The sequence below is a fragment of the Octopus bimaculoides genome, chromosome 9 (genome assembly GCF_046866305.1).
Source record: "Octopus bimaculoides isolate indiv1 chromosome 9, ASM4686630v1, whole genome shotgun sequence".
NCBI lineage: Eukaryota > Metazoa > Mollusca > Cephalopoda > Octopoda > Octopodidae > Octopus > Octopus bimaculoides.
Genome location: NC_142936.1, coordinates 3,133,990 through 3,147,655, shown reverse-complemented (window position 1 = coordinate 3,147,655; position 13,666 = coordinate 3,133,990). Strand labels below are relative to the sequence as shown.

At 37.4% G+C, this 13,666-nt stretch overlaps 1 protein-coding gene and 1 long non-coding RNA gene across 11 annotated transcripts in view; one reads left to right on the top strand and one right to left on the bottom strand.

Moving 5' to 3' along the window:
• LOC106869147 (5'-AMP-activated protein kinase subunit gamma-1) overlaps positions 1–13,666 on the top strand; it is a 481,652-nt gene that overhangs the window by 90,206 nt on the left and 377,780 nt on the right. The window lies entirely within an intron of this gene.
• The window catches only part of LOC106869149 (uncharacterized), a 131,790-nt gene that overhangs the window by 106,188 nt on the left and 11,936 nt on the right, over positions 1–13,666 (bottom strand). For both annotated transcript variants that reach the window (XR_016243011.1, XR_001409375.3), the window contains exons 2-3: positions 12,551–12,677; positions 9,562–9,612 (exon numbers count right to left, since the gene is read on the bottom strand). This is a non-coding gene — a long non-coding RNA (uncharacterized LOC106869149). The remainder of the gene's footprint in view (positions 1–9,561; positions 9,613–12,550; positions 12,678–13,666) is intronic.

Below are 13,666 nucleotides of genomic sequence, written 5' to 3'. Positions count from 1 at the left end.
GGGCACCTCCTTAAAGAATCTTAGCTGAATGAATCAACCCCCGTACACTTTTTCTTAAAGCTCGTTACTTATTCTATCGATATTTTTTTTTATCCTTTTTGAGGAAACAAAGAAGAGAGGAAAGTGCGAATGTAAAAGAAAAAAAAAAAGACAAATAGAAGCACATAAAAATGATTCATAATTTCTGAACTTTTCTAACAAGTATTGATTCTACACACAACTTCAGACCCCTGCAGAAATACCCAACAAATACAGAATTAAAATCCATAAGTGAATAAAGAAAAAAAAAAAGAGAAAAGATTTAGGAAATGTTGAAATATAAATAAATGGAAATTATTTTAATAATTTTTTAGAAACTTTTTGCACTTGTTCTTTTTTATTTCTGTTGGCTTTCTTAATCATTTCTTATTTATTTGCTTTATTTTTTTTTTATATATTTCTGCCTTTTCACGATCTGTATATTTATGGTTTGGAGATGGGATGGGTAAGTCTGTGTGTGTGTGTGTGTGTGTGTATACAGACGACTAAACAAAATATTAAGATTATATATGTGTGTGTGTGTGTGTAATGTCAATGTGAATACCCGTCAGAGTGTAAGTATCTTGAGAGAAAAGCTGAACATTAGAAGCATCAGTTGTGGCGTGCAAGAGAGACGATTGCGCTGGTATGGACATGTGGTGAGAATGGAGGAGGATAGCTGCGTGAAAAAGTGCCACACCCTAACAGTTGAGGGAACCCGTGGAAGAGGTAGGCCCAGGAAGACCTGGGCTGAGGTGGTGAGGCAAGACCTTCGTACATTGGGCCTCACCGAGGCGATGACTACGGACCGAGACCTTTGGAAATGGGCTGTGCGTGAGAAGACCCGGCAAGCCAAGTAAGATCGTTGCCAGTGCCCCTGGACTGGTTCTTGTGCGGGTGGCACATGAGATGCACCATTTTGAGCGTGGCCGTTGCCAGTACCGCCTGACTGGCTCCTGTAGGATTTTCGAGCGAGATCGTTGCCAGTGCCCCTGGACTGGCTTGTGCGGGTGGCACATAAAAGACACCATTTCGAGCGTGGCCGTTTTCGTGCGGGTGACACGTAAAAGCACCCACTACACTCTCTGAGTGGTTGGCGTTAGGAAGGGCATCCAGCTGTAGAAACTCTGCCAAATCAGACTGGAGCCTGGTGTTGCCATCCGGTTTCACCAGTCCTCAGTCAAATCGTCCAACCCATGCTAGCATGGAAAGCGGACGTTAAACGATGATGATGATATATATATATATATATATATATATACATACACCTAAGCAAAATATTAATATACACAGATACACATACACACACATATACATACGTGCACTCACATACATACACACACACATATATATAGTGTATGTATATCATAATCATCATCATCATTTAACATCCGCTTTCCAGGCTGGTATGGGTTGGACAATTTGACTGAGGACTAGCAAGCCAGTAGGCTGCGCCAGGCTCCAATCTGATCTGGCAGAGTTTCTACAGCTGGATGCCCTTCCTAGCGCCAACCACTCGAAGAGTATAGTGGGTGCTTTCTATGTGCCACTGGCATGGGAGCCAGTCAGGTGGCATTGGCATCAACCACATCTGGATGGTGCTTTTTATGTATCACTGTCACAGGAGCCAGTCAAGGGGCACTATATATCATCATCATCATCATCATCATCATCGTTTAACGTCCGCTTTCCATGCTAGCATGGGTTGGACGATTTGACTGAGGACTGGTGAAACCGGATGGCAACACCAGGCTCCAATATAATTTGGCAGAGTTTCTACAGCTGGATGCCCTTCCTAACGCCAACCACTCAGAGAGTGTAGTGGGAGCTTTTACGTGTCACCCGCACGAAAACGGCCACGCTCGAAATGGTGTCTTTTATGTGCCACCCGCACAAGCCAGTCCAGGGGCACTGGCAACGATCTCACTCGAAAATCCTACGGGAGCCAGTCAGGCGGTACTGGCAACGGCCACGCTCAAAATGGTGCATCTCATGTGCCACCCACACAAGAGCCAGTCCAGGGGCACTGGCAACGATCTTACTTGGCTTGCCGAGTCTTCTCGTGCACAGCACATATATATATATACATACACCTAAGCAAAATATTAACACACACATGATCATTTAACATCCACTTTTCCATGTTTGCATGGGTCAGAGAGGAATTGGATGCCTCTGCAGGAGCATCCTGCCTCTGTCTCAGGTGTGAGCCTACCTACAAATATTCTTTTTTTATGTTGGGTGCACAACTTAAAGGAACCCATATGGAACCTACTCATATGGGAAAGTGTTTATCTCCTAAGTTAAGGAAGATATTATCCATACAAGTTTTTATGTTTAAAGAAAAGGGAATATGAACCACAGCACTTAGGTTATCTGTGTGTGTATTTGTTACTGATGAGAGAAGCAGTATTAGTTCAAATTAGCATTCTGTATATAATACTTAACACAGATATGCTGTAGAAATGCTGGAAACTAGAGTATTTGTCTTGAGAAAGCATCTTCTATAGACATAAAGACAGAAATATATGAGGGAGTGCTGAAAGGTTCCTCTGCCTTCTACCACTGACACATGACCTTTGGTCCCCATCACCTCCTTTCTCCATTTCCTTTCCTTGCCAATCGCCAAGGCAGCCAGTCTTGTTTCTCCCACTTTCAACTCAGTCTGTTGTCTCTCTGGTGTTCATTTTGTTTCCAATCTTCCAGCATACTCTCCCTGGCGTTACTTATATTTTCAATGCCTGAGCAATAAGGCCTTATTCTCTTCATTTCATTTCATCTCCTTTCTCTGTCCACATTCTGTCACGTTCGTTTTCATCTTTGTCTTTTGTCCACTCGTTGTCTCGAATATTATTTCGTTTGTATGATTTATATTTATTTCATTTTCGTTTGTATATTCACTTTCTGTCGTGTTTGGACTCTTGTTTGTTTGCTCACTATTTGCCAGCAGCTTCACTGACGCCACCAAAGGGAATCAATATTATCATTCAAGGCCTGAAATGATGGGGTTCTTTTAGTTTCCACCTACCTATCAACTCACAAGGACTTGGTTGGCCTGAGGCTATAGCAGAAGACATTTGCCCAAGGTGCCACGCAGTGGGACTGAACTTCAAATCATCTGATCAGGAAGCAGGCTTCTTACCACACAGCCATGCCTACACAGTGCTACAGATACACATGTATAACAAAAATATATATACCAATGTCTAACCCATGCTGACAAGGAAAATAGACATCAAATGATGATGATGATGATACATACATATTCATACACAAACAGTTGGAAGGTACTACTTAAATACAGCATGAGCTGTGATGCCTGAAAACAAACTAAAGAACTCCAGCATTTGTGTATACACACACACACACACACACAACTGGAAGGTATTTAAATGAGCTATAAAATTATATTAAAAAAATACAGACCACTTTATAGCATTCACTTCGATGTATGCATATACATGTTTTGAAATTTAACATACCACTCTCACATATGCATATACACATGTACAAGTATGCACACATATTTACATGTTCATAGACATGCATACAGTTATATGCATACACAAAAGCACCTGTATAGCTGCATACACAAGCATCTCTGTACATACCCACACACAAGTACATACATGCAGGCACTCTCACACACACACACACACACACACACATCCTCAAAAACAATCAGGCAGCCACATTTAAACACAAAAAACATGTAAATACGTCTATATACACATGTGTGTGTATGTGTGTGTGTGTGTGTGTGTGTGTGTGTGTGTGTGTGTGTGTGTGTAACTATAGTACTATATTGATATACCTATAAAATTTCTAAGCCATCATGCCTAAGAAATTAGGAAAAAATAGAAAAGAAAGAAAGAAAATTTTTTTTAAAATAAAAAACAAAAAAAACAATTGAAATCTTAGAAAATTGAAGAGGTAAAAAATAACTGTGCTATTTTAATCAGAGGCTTGTTTTGGATGTGTGTATATATGAATGTGTGTGCGTGTGTGAATATGTTTATATGTCTGTCTGAGTGTGTGTATGTGTATGTTGAATATATATGTGAATTAATGCATCTGAATGCATTTGTAAAGTCTCCCAACATTAAGTAAAATCTTAAGTAAAATTGCCATGTGTATGTGTGTGTATGTATGCGAGTGTTTGTTCTGTATGTGTGTATATGTGAGTGCTTGTCTGCTGTGTGTGTGCGTATATGTAAGCATTTGTCTGTTCTGTGTGTGTATGTGCGTCCACTCTGCATTTGCATACACACACACACACACACATATATATATCATCATTGTCATCGTTTTACGTCCGCTTTCCCTGCTGGCATGGGTTGGACGGTTTGATTGAGGGCTGGGAAGCCAGAAGGCTGCACCAGGCTCCAATCTGATCCAGCAAAGTTTCTACAGCTGGATGCCCTTGCTGACGCCAACCACACCAAGAGTATAGCAGGTGCTTTTTACATGCCACCAGCACGGGAGCCAGTCAGGCAGCAATGAATGTAAGTGTGTGTCTGCATATACATATATCTGTGAGTGTTTGTTCTGTGTAATTTTGACGATTTATTCACTGTACCCTGTGCGTGTGTGTGTGTCTGACCCCACCACCACTTGACAACTGGTGTTGGTGGTGTTTATGTCCCTGTAACTTAGTGGTTCAGCAAAAACAGACTGATAGAATAAGTACCAGTTAAAAATAAACAAGCACTGAGGTTAATTCATTCCACTAAAATTCTTCAAGGCAGTGCCCCAGCATGGCCACAGTAATGCCTGAAACAAGTAAAAAATAGAAGCTCTGAAGATGTGATTGGCAACGCAAACACTGGAACTTGGCATAGATCCTTGCTTTGCCAGTTCCTGTAAAACCTTGCAACCCATGCCAGCAAGGAAAAAGGGACATTAAAGTACATGATGAAGTCAGCAAGTTAAAATAATGAATCGATGCAGCAAATAAAAATACCGTACGTATTTACTCTGCCTGAGTTGCACAGAGACTCCCTTGTTATTCCTGCCAATGGAAAAGCAGTGAACGAAATGCTGGAAATCTATAACCAGGAATGGTATGGTTCAGGAAAAATACACAGAAACAACAAATGGGTTTGCTACTGTTTGCATTGCAGATACATTCATGCATATATACAACCATACATACACCTATATACACACGTCTATATATATATGTGTGTGTGTTTATATGTGTGTGTGTACACATATATATGTGTGTGTATATATGTGCGTGTGTGTATACATGTGTAAGTGCATATATATATATGTGTGCGTGTGTGTGTGTGTGTATATATATATATATGTGCATATATACATGTGTGTGCATATATGTGTGTGTGTGCATATATGTGCGTGTGCGCATATATATGTGTGTGTGCATATGTGTGTGTACATGCATATGTATATATGGTGTTGCCTCCTGGTCCACCAGTCCTCAGTCAAATCGTCCAACCCATGCTAGCATGGAAAGCGGAGGTTAAACGATGATGACGACGACGAGATATATATATATATATATATATATATATATATTTATTATCTATTGCACAATTCAGGCAATGCAAACCAACAAATGATGACAACAACAACAACAACAACAGTCTTCTTTACAAACAAGAGTAATATTGCATCAACAATGAATGAACAAACTTCAGCCATATTTATAATAATCATTCCTCACAATGTCGTCACCACTGACGGCGTTGAGTTAAAACAATTTGTATCTGCAATAAGTGAAATACAATGGCCATTGTCAGATCTGCTGCTGGCAGCAAATCGAGGCTCTACAAACAGAGCTTTAGAAATTAACCATTGCAAAACTACCAACTGCTGGGGGTCAGTGAAAAAACATTTAATGTTTGTACAATGTTATTGTAGCTTTGCTCCATGTCAGTTCTGAGTGAACAGACAGACCTATGTTCAGAAGTATTCCGGCCATGACCTTTCCGTCTATTATTTCACATCTTTCATACATCAAACTACATTAAACATTATGTCAGATATGATTTGAGGAAAATGTAGTTGCTATTTCTAGCAATCATGTTACCACATTGAGGCTCTCCTGTTGGCTCACTTTAAAGTGTTGTTGCCATTGTTTCAGGGTCCATTTTTCCATGCTTGCAATGGGACAGACAAAATGATTTGAGGCAGATTTTCTACAGCCAGATGCCTTTCCTGTCATCAACCTTCACCTATTTCCAAACAGGGTAATATTTCCTCATGGCCAGACATGTTTTTCCATGGAAGACTGGAAATTAACAGCATCGCTTGTATGATGATGATGATGATGAAGATGCTCATTCACAATCATCACATGAGGTCAAGACAAAGGTGTACACACACATACATACACATGCATTATTCTTAAACAAGAATCTTTTCTACTCTCGGCACAAGGCCCCAAATTTTGCATAAACATCTGTACATATATATGACAGGATTTTCAGAGTTTCCATCAACCAAATTCATTCCCAATGCATTGCTCACCCTGGGGTTATAATAGAAGACACTTGCCCTAAGAGCTGTTTAATGGGACTGAACTTGACACCACATGGTCACAAAGTGAGCTTCTCAACCACACAGCCTTAACCAGCACCTATCTTGAGATATTCCTACATTTTTCTATTTATCGTTTTATGGTCAAATCACTTCAAAAGAATCAAAGACTTATTCAGTGACTAAAATAAGAATTCTTTGATGGACAGAATTCTTCAACAAATCTCTATAAAATGTTGTTGACTTTTAGCTATCTTGCTTCGACCTTTCGTTGTCATTTCACAACAGACGAAGGCTAAAGGCAATTTTTTTTCTTACCCAAGTTTTTGGTTGTTGTTGTTGTTTTTTTTAGACCAAGAGACTTTGTTGTCTTTCTCCATCAAATGGACAAAAATACAAAAAAATGACATGATTTAACATAGAAACATTGGTAGACGATGTTGAGTTATTTAGTCACTTGTCGTCCAGGTATGATAATAAATAAATAAATAATTATAAAGGTAACAATAGAAAATATCGCTGTAACAGGCAATGGTGAAGCCAGTATGTAGCTTCATGACCTACAGGAAATAACAGCCAAATCCCCCTTGAATCACATCCCGAGCAAGAACCTATCGGATAATGTACATCTAAATACCACTGTTTGAGAATACAAACAAAAATACACCATGTGATTGCACCAGTACAACTGCACCTCTGTACTTAAATGGCCAGAAAGTCTATTATAAGTATGTGAAAATGAAAGGCCAATATATTCATATATGGTTATATATGGTTATATATTTGTTATAAGCAATGCGTCTCAGCATTGGTCTCATGAATCTCCTTCCGGAATTCCTCATGAGAAGTGTGTGAGGGTGGCCATGTCTCAATGTCGTGTGCGCTGGCACATCCATAGCGCTGCTTCTAAGTTATGTATTATACGTGTATACTATAATATTATGTATTATACGTGCATACTAATAAGGTATGTATATTAAAATTGTGAAGCATGTTACGTTATAACAGGCTAATCAGATATGAGATAATAATTCAAAATAAATAACTATGAAAAGGGCTTTTGTGTGTTCCCAGAGAATATTACCCTCAGGGGCACTAGTGTTGGTATATTCGTGAATAAGTCACTAACCGAAATAAGTGGATCTATTGTTTGGGAAAATACTATTTACCTAAGGGTTGTACTGGATAAATTGCGAAAATAACCAACATTTCAAATACTAAATAAGCATACTCAATTTGATTTATACCAAATAATATAGGAAAATGAATGGGTTATTTCCCTTGGCTGTTAAAATAAAATATATTAGTTATATATAAGGATCCCTTCCAGGGGCCCTATCATCGATTTTTTTTTTCAACAATCTGAGTATGCCATGTGGTTTTCAGACAAGAGTTCTACTCATGTGTCAAGTTTCATCAAAATCGATAAAACGATGTAGGAGGAGATAGCTAACAACTCCACAAACACACCCACAGACAGAATTTCCCACATACATAGTAGATATATATGATTGCATGAATGTGTATTTGTGTAAATAACTGCCAAGCTGCCAACTAGAGAAGTAGACATACAATTCCTTGCATACATTCAACCATGCACACACACACACACACACACACACATTGCAGAGAAATCTCTGGAACTGTTTTGACTCAAACAAGAAAGTTCTGTCATTTTGTAAGTGATCAGCTTTTATTCTTTTAAAAAGTCCTAAATATTGCACTAAGACACCATACATATATACATCCTTTGTATACCTGCAACTACACACAAATGCATATACACAAATGTCTGAAACTAAATTCAAATAAGAAAGTCTTGTCACTTTGTTAGTGACAGGCTTTTATTCTGTTAAGAACTTCAATATAGTTCCAGAAGAACAATATTTATGGACACATACATTTAAAGCAGTGAGGAAGACTTTTCTGAAGGAAACTGTTAAAACAGGAATCATTTTGTTTTTAAAAATTTCAGTGCATCAGAATATATATATATTTGCAGTTACAAATTTGTGTGTGTGTGTATCACTTTCAAGTTATCTCTACAGATATTGTATAGAATTTAGAGCTAGCACTGAAAGTTATGATTTGTATATGAATACATCTATGTAAAAAATATGCGATCAATAATAGAAACATGTATAACACGAAAATGTAGCACAATACTGACTTATAAACCTTTAATATACTTGGTAGAATGTGTCATGGTTGCTAAACAAAAGATGATGTCCTTAACAGCAATTAATATATATATGTGTGTATATACGCACACATAGATGTGAGTGTGTGGTATTTATTAAACATTTATACATAGAGGGGTGAGAGGTAACAGTGTGTTTGCAGTTTTAGTCTGCTAGACTTCAGTGTACTATAATACACTTGAGCTTCTTTTGGCTTTATATAATCTTGAGCAAGTTGTTTTTTCTTGGGTAAATGGAACTATTTATGCTTTGTGTATGTAGATCCAGGAAGTAGAAGTATAGGAAGGAGGACAGAAAAGGAGAGGAAGAAAGTAGGTAAGGTGTGGGCTGGTAGAAAGTTATTGTTGGAAGGTTTTGTTTGTTCAAAGTTGGAGTTGTGTTATTGTTTAGGGTTCTGTACAATGAGGAAGTATGCATGAATACAGGTGTGTCAGATTCAGGTTATGGGATTCTTTGTATAGAAAGTTGGATATCACAAAAAAATTTTTTTTACACGAATTAGATGTACAAACATATTTGGTGACAAGAGATTAGAATATGAAGGGTTAGGAATAGGCATCTAGCTGTCTTATTGAAAAAATATGCAGACAGCATTATTAAAAAGAAGATTCTTTAAATATAATAAAATAAATTACTTGACAACCATCTCAGAACATAAAATTTCAGATGCAAATAAATATTCTTTTTAAAATTTTGAAATATTAAACACATACATTTTCTCTTCACCTTAAAAATAAATATTCTCTTTCTCCTTTGTTGAAGGGCTACTGTCTGAAATGTCAAGTGCATTCACTTTTCCTTACAGCATAAAATTAACAACTAAACATTGTTTACTTACTTTTTAATTTGTATTCTTTTTTTTACTTGATTTTGATAAGTGACTGGAATTCTGCAAAAATGAACATTTGAAGAAATCTAGAGTGTTGATGTTTTACAAAAATTTTATTTTTAATTAGGGAAGCAAATAAATGCGTATGCTCAAATATTCACTAATAAACACATTAACAACATGTAGCATTTTTAACTGACTGTTTTTTGCCTTTTATTTATTTTTGTTGCAGTTGTTATTGAGTTGCTCATTAAAGAAAATTTCTTTGTCATTACATCTACACCATTAATTATCTACACACACACATGCACAGACACAATTACACCTCTCACACAGTTTTGTACATAATCAGTCTATAATAATTATAAAGAACAACCTTCTATAATGGCTTTTGAATATAAACTCAGCAACTCAAAGATGGTGTGGGGTGCAGAAACAAATGTTGCAACCCTCCATCCTTGTGTTGTATTATGCTTGTATTAGTCTCATGCAACGAGGAGTTGTGCTTGAGTATCCATTCCTGGAATATTCCCCACTGTAGGATAACATGTGGTAGCCATATAACAACATAAGATCCCATGTAGGCATGTTACGAGGTCTTCACCCGAATTATACTAAATATATGCAAGTGTGTGTGTGTGTGTGAGTGTATGAGTGTGTGCATGTGAGTGTGTGCATGTGAGTGTGTGTATGTGTGTGTGTATGTGTGTGTGTGAGTGTGTGTGTGTGCGTATGAGTTTGTGTGTGTGAGTATGTGTGTGCGTGAGTATGTGTGTGCGTGAGTATGTGTGTGCATGAGTGTGAGTATATGTGTGTGAATATGTGTACATGTATGTGTGTGAGTTTGTGCATGTATGCGTGTGTGAGCTATGGCTAGTTACTATCATTCAATTAATTATTTTAACGAAGGTCTAGCTTTCTATCATTTCATTTTACTTTTCATAAAGTTGCAATCATGTTGTTCTTGTTGCTGTTGTATTAGTTGGTGTTTCATTTTTTTTGATTTTTGTATTTTTCTTTTTAGAAAGTCTTTCCACCCCACCCCCCTCCTCATTAATTAAAATGGACCATACTTCCACATTCAACAGACTAACGAGCTATTTCCAACATTTTAAAGAATAAACCAGAAAATAACAAGTCATCCTCTCAACTACCCCCACCCCACCCCAACCACATACCCTCTCATCTGCATCATCCACCCTTAATTTTGACTATGATAATAACGAAGCCAATTTGAGATCTCCACTCAGAAGTGCAGACACTGTTTACGAACGAGAGTCGAGGTAAATGATTAGAGTCACAGAGATGATCTATTGGAAAGTAATCAATACACAAATACATATATATCATCATCATCATCATTTAACATCTGTTGTTCATGCTGGCATGGGTTGGACGGTTTGACCAGGGCTGGCATGCTGGAAGGCTGCACCAGACTCCAGTCTGATTTCGCATGGTTTTCTACGGCTAGATGCCCTTCCTAATGCCGACCACTACAAGAGTGTAATGGGTGCTTTTACGTGCCACCAGTACGGGTGCCATTTGCATGTGATTTTGCTCCGCTTGATGGGTCTTCAAGCAAGACATAATGCCAAAGGTCTCGGTCATTGCCTCTGTGAGGTCCAACACTTGAAAGGAACTCGGCCACTTTGCCTTTGTGTATGTGTATATATACACAGGCATGTATGTATATGTGTGTGTGTGTGTGTGTGTATATATATATATATATATATATATATATATGTATATATATATAGATACTAGGCGATGTTAGTAGCCCCTGAATGGACCCCGTGCCAGTGGCACATAAAAGGCACTATCAGAATGTGATCGATACCAGATTCACCTGACTGGCTCCTGTGCAGGTGGAATGTAAAAGGCACTCACTACGCTCTTGGAATGGTTGGCACTAGGAAGGACATCCAGCTGTAGAAACATTGCCAGATCAGATTGGAGCCTGGATACAGCTGCTTGCTTTCCAGACCTCAGTCAAATTGTCCAACCCATACCAGCATGGAAAACAGATGTTAAACGTTGATGATGATGATGATGATGATGATGATGATGATATTCATACATGTCAACTGAAGGAATACTGGTAAAACATTCCTATCAAGACTTTCACCTAGTGACATTACAATAGGTTCAATATAATTGTTTGGGACAGAAAAGAAAATTCTATAAACAGTCGCTGAGGTCAGCTGCCCAGCAGATGTGAAAATTACTTTGAAGATCAATGAGAATATTTTTACACAACCACTTCAAAAGCTGCAGCTTCAAAGAGGAATTTCAAAGTCTCATAAACACCAATAATAACTGGTGCGCTTGACTATGTTACAAAATGTTTCAGTGACAAATTCAGAAAGCTAGGAAACAAATGTAGAAAAGATTATTTTAGTCATATAGATTTGTATTCGTGGTTTAATACTGTATATGTGAATATATTTTTTACTTGTGTCTCAGGAGGTCATCATGCCAATAATAAACACATGCACTGATTCTATTTCACTTCTTCATCATTTTCTTTGTCAAATGGTTAACTATTTAGCCAATTAACTAATTGACAGATTAATTGTTTGGTCAATCAATCAATCAGGTTTGTCAAAGGCCTTTAGTCATCATTCATGACTGGGAGAGGGGGAATGCTATTGATGAGGTTGCAAACACCAATGGAAGTTCTTTCACAAACCTAAATCATTGATTGACTGAAAGATTAATTAAACAATCAACTACTTAACTGATTAAATAATTAATCAATAAACAAATAATAATAAATGAAGTGAAATAGAACCAGCGTGTGTTTATTATTGGCAAAATGACCCTTCCAAAAGTCAACAAACTCTGTATCAACAGATGAATTCACATTATGTGTTGATTTACAAACCAAATACAAAAATGAATAAATTAATTTCAACTCGATATTCATACATGCAATAGTTTTGCTTAACTGCATTAGATTAAATGCAGAATCTGTATAAAATAAAACATTTTTCTTAACTGTTTAAAAATCTGAACTTCATTTAATGGAAGCTGCTTCGTCTAATGATGCCTCTGATTCAGATTCATTCAGCCAATCTTAATTATGAGAATAACGATTCTTCATCTGTTACGACAAGTTCAATGCACTGAAATAAAGAAACAGAATAGCAAGTTTCCTAATTAGTCAGAGAGAAAAACTGAAGTAAATCTGCAAGTTTACTTTTACCATTCCATTTGATTATTGTAAATCCTTTGATTAAAAGTGTATTGGATGTTGGAAGCAATGTCAAGAATTTGATCAACCTTAAACATTCAGTCATTCAAAAAAAGTTGAAGGCAAGCGTAGAAGAATTACTCAAGTGGAATTGGTAGCCTGCAAGTATTGGAGTTAAGGTATATTGGAAATATCCTGACAATTGGATCACACTGGAAAAAAGACTAAGTTATTCCTAAAACGTCAAGGTAACACAATAAGGTAATAATAGAGAATAAATTTGTATATGTGTGCATGCGTATATATGTGTGTATAAATTATGTATAAGTATGTATATTGTGTATAGAAAATCCTTGGTACACTATAAAATATTTGATAAAAATGAACAGAAATGGTTTTTTCTCATAATTTTTCCACAATTATTAGGTGTAGTGGCTCAGTTCCTTTCGAGCATTGGGTCTCACTAATCATCTACAGACAAACAGCTAGGTAGGAGTTGCTTCCTTCCAAACCACATGGTTCCAGGTTCAGTTCCGCTGTGTGGCACTTTGGGCAAGTGTCTTCTACTATAGCCTTGGGCCGACCAAAGCCTTCCGAGTGGATTTGGTATACAGAAACCGAGGCAAAATGCTTAGTGGCATTTCGTCTGTCTTTACATTCTGAATTCAAATTCTCCCGAGGTCAAACTTGCCCTTCATCCTTTCGTTGTCGATAAATTAAGTACCAGTTACACACATTGTCGACTCCCATTTTACTTACTGCACCTTTGTACATAGCTTGTACAGCCCTCAGGAGCTACTGATCCACACCTAGTTTCCATAGTGACTATCAAATTATAGACCATGGGACTCTGTCGAATGTCTTACCCAAATCAATATAAGCCAGACGTAATGGATTAATACATATATACATTCCTGCATA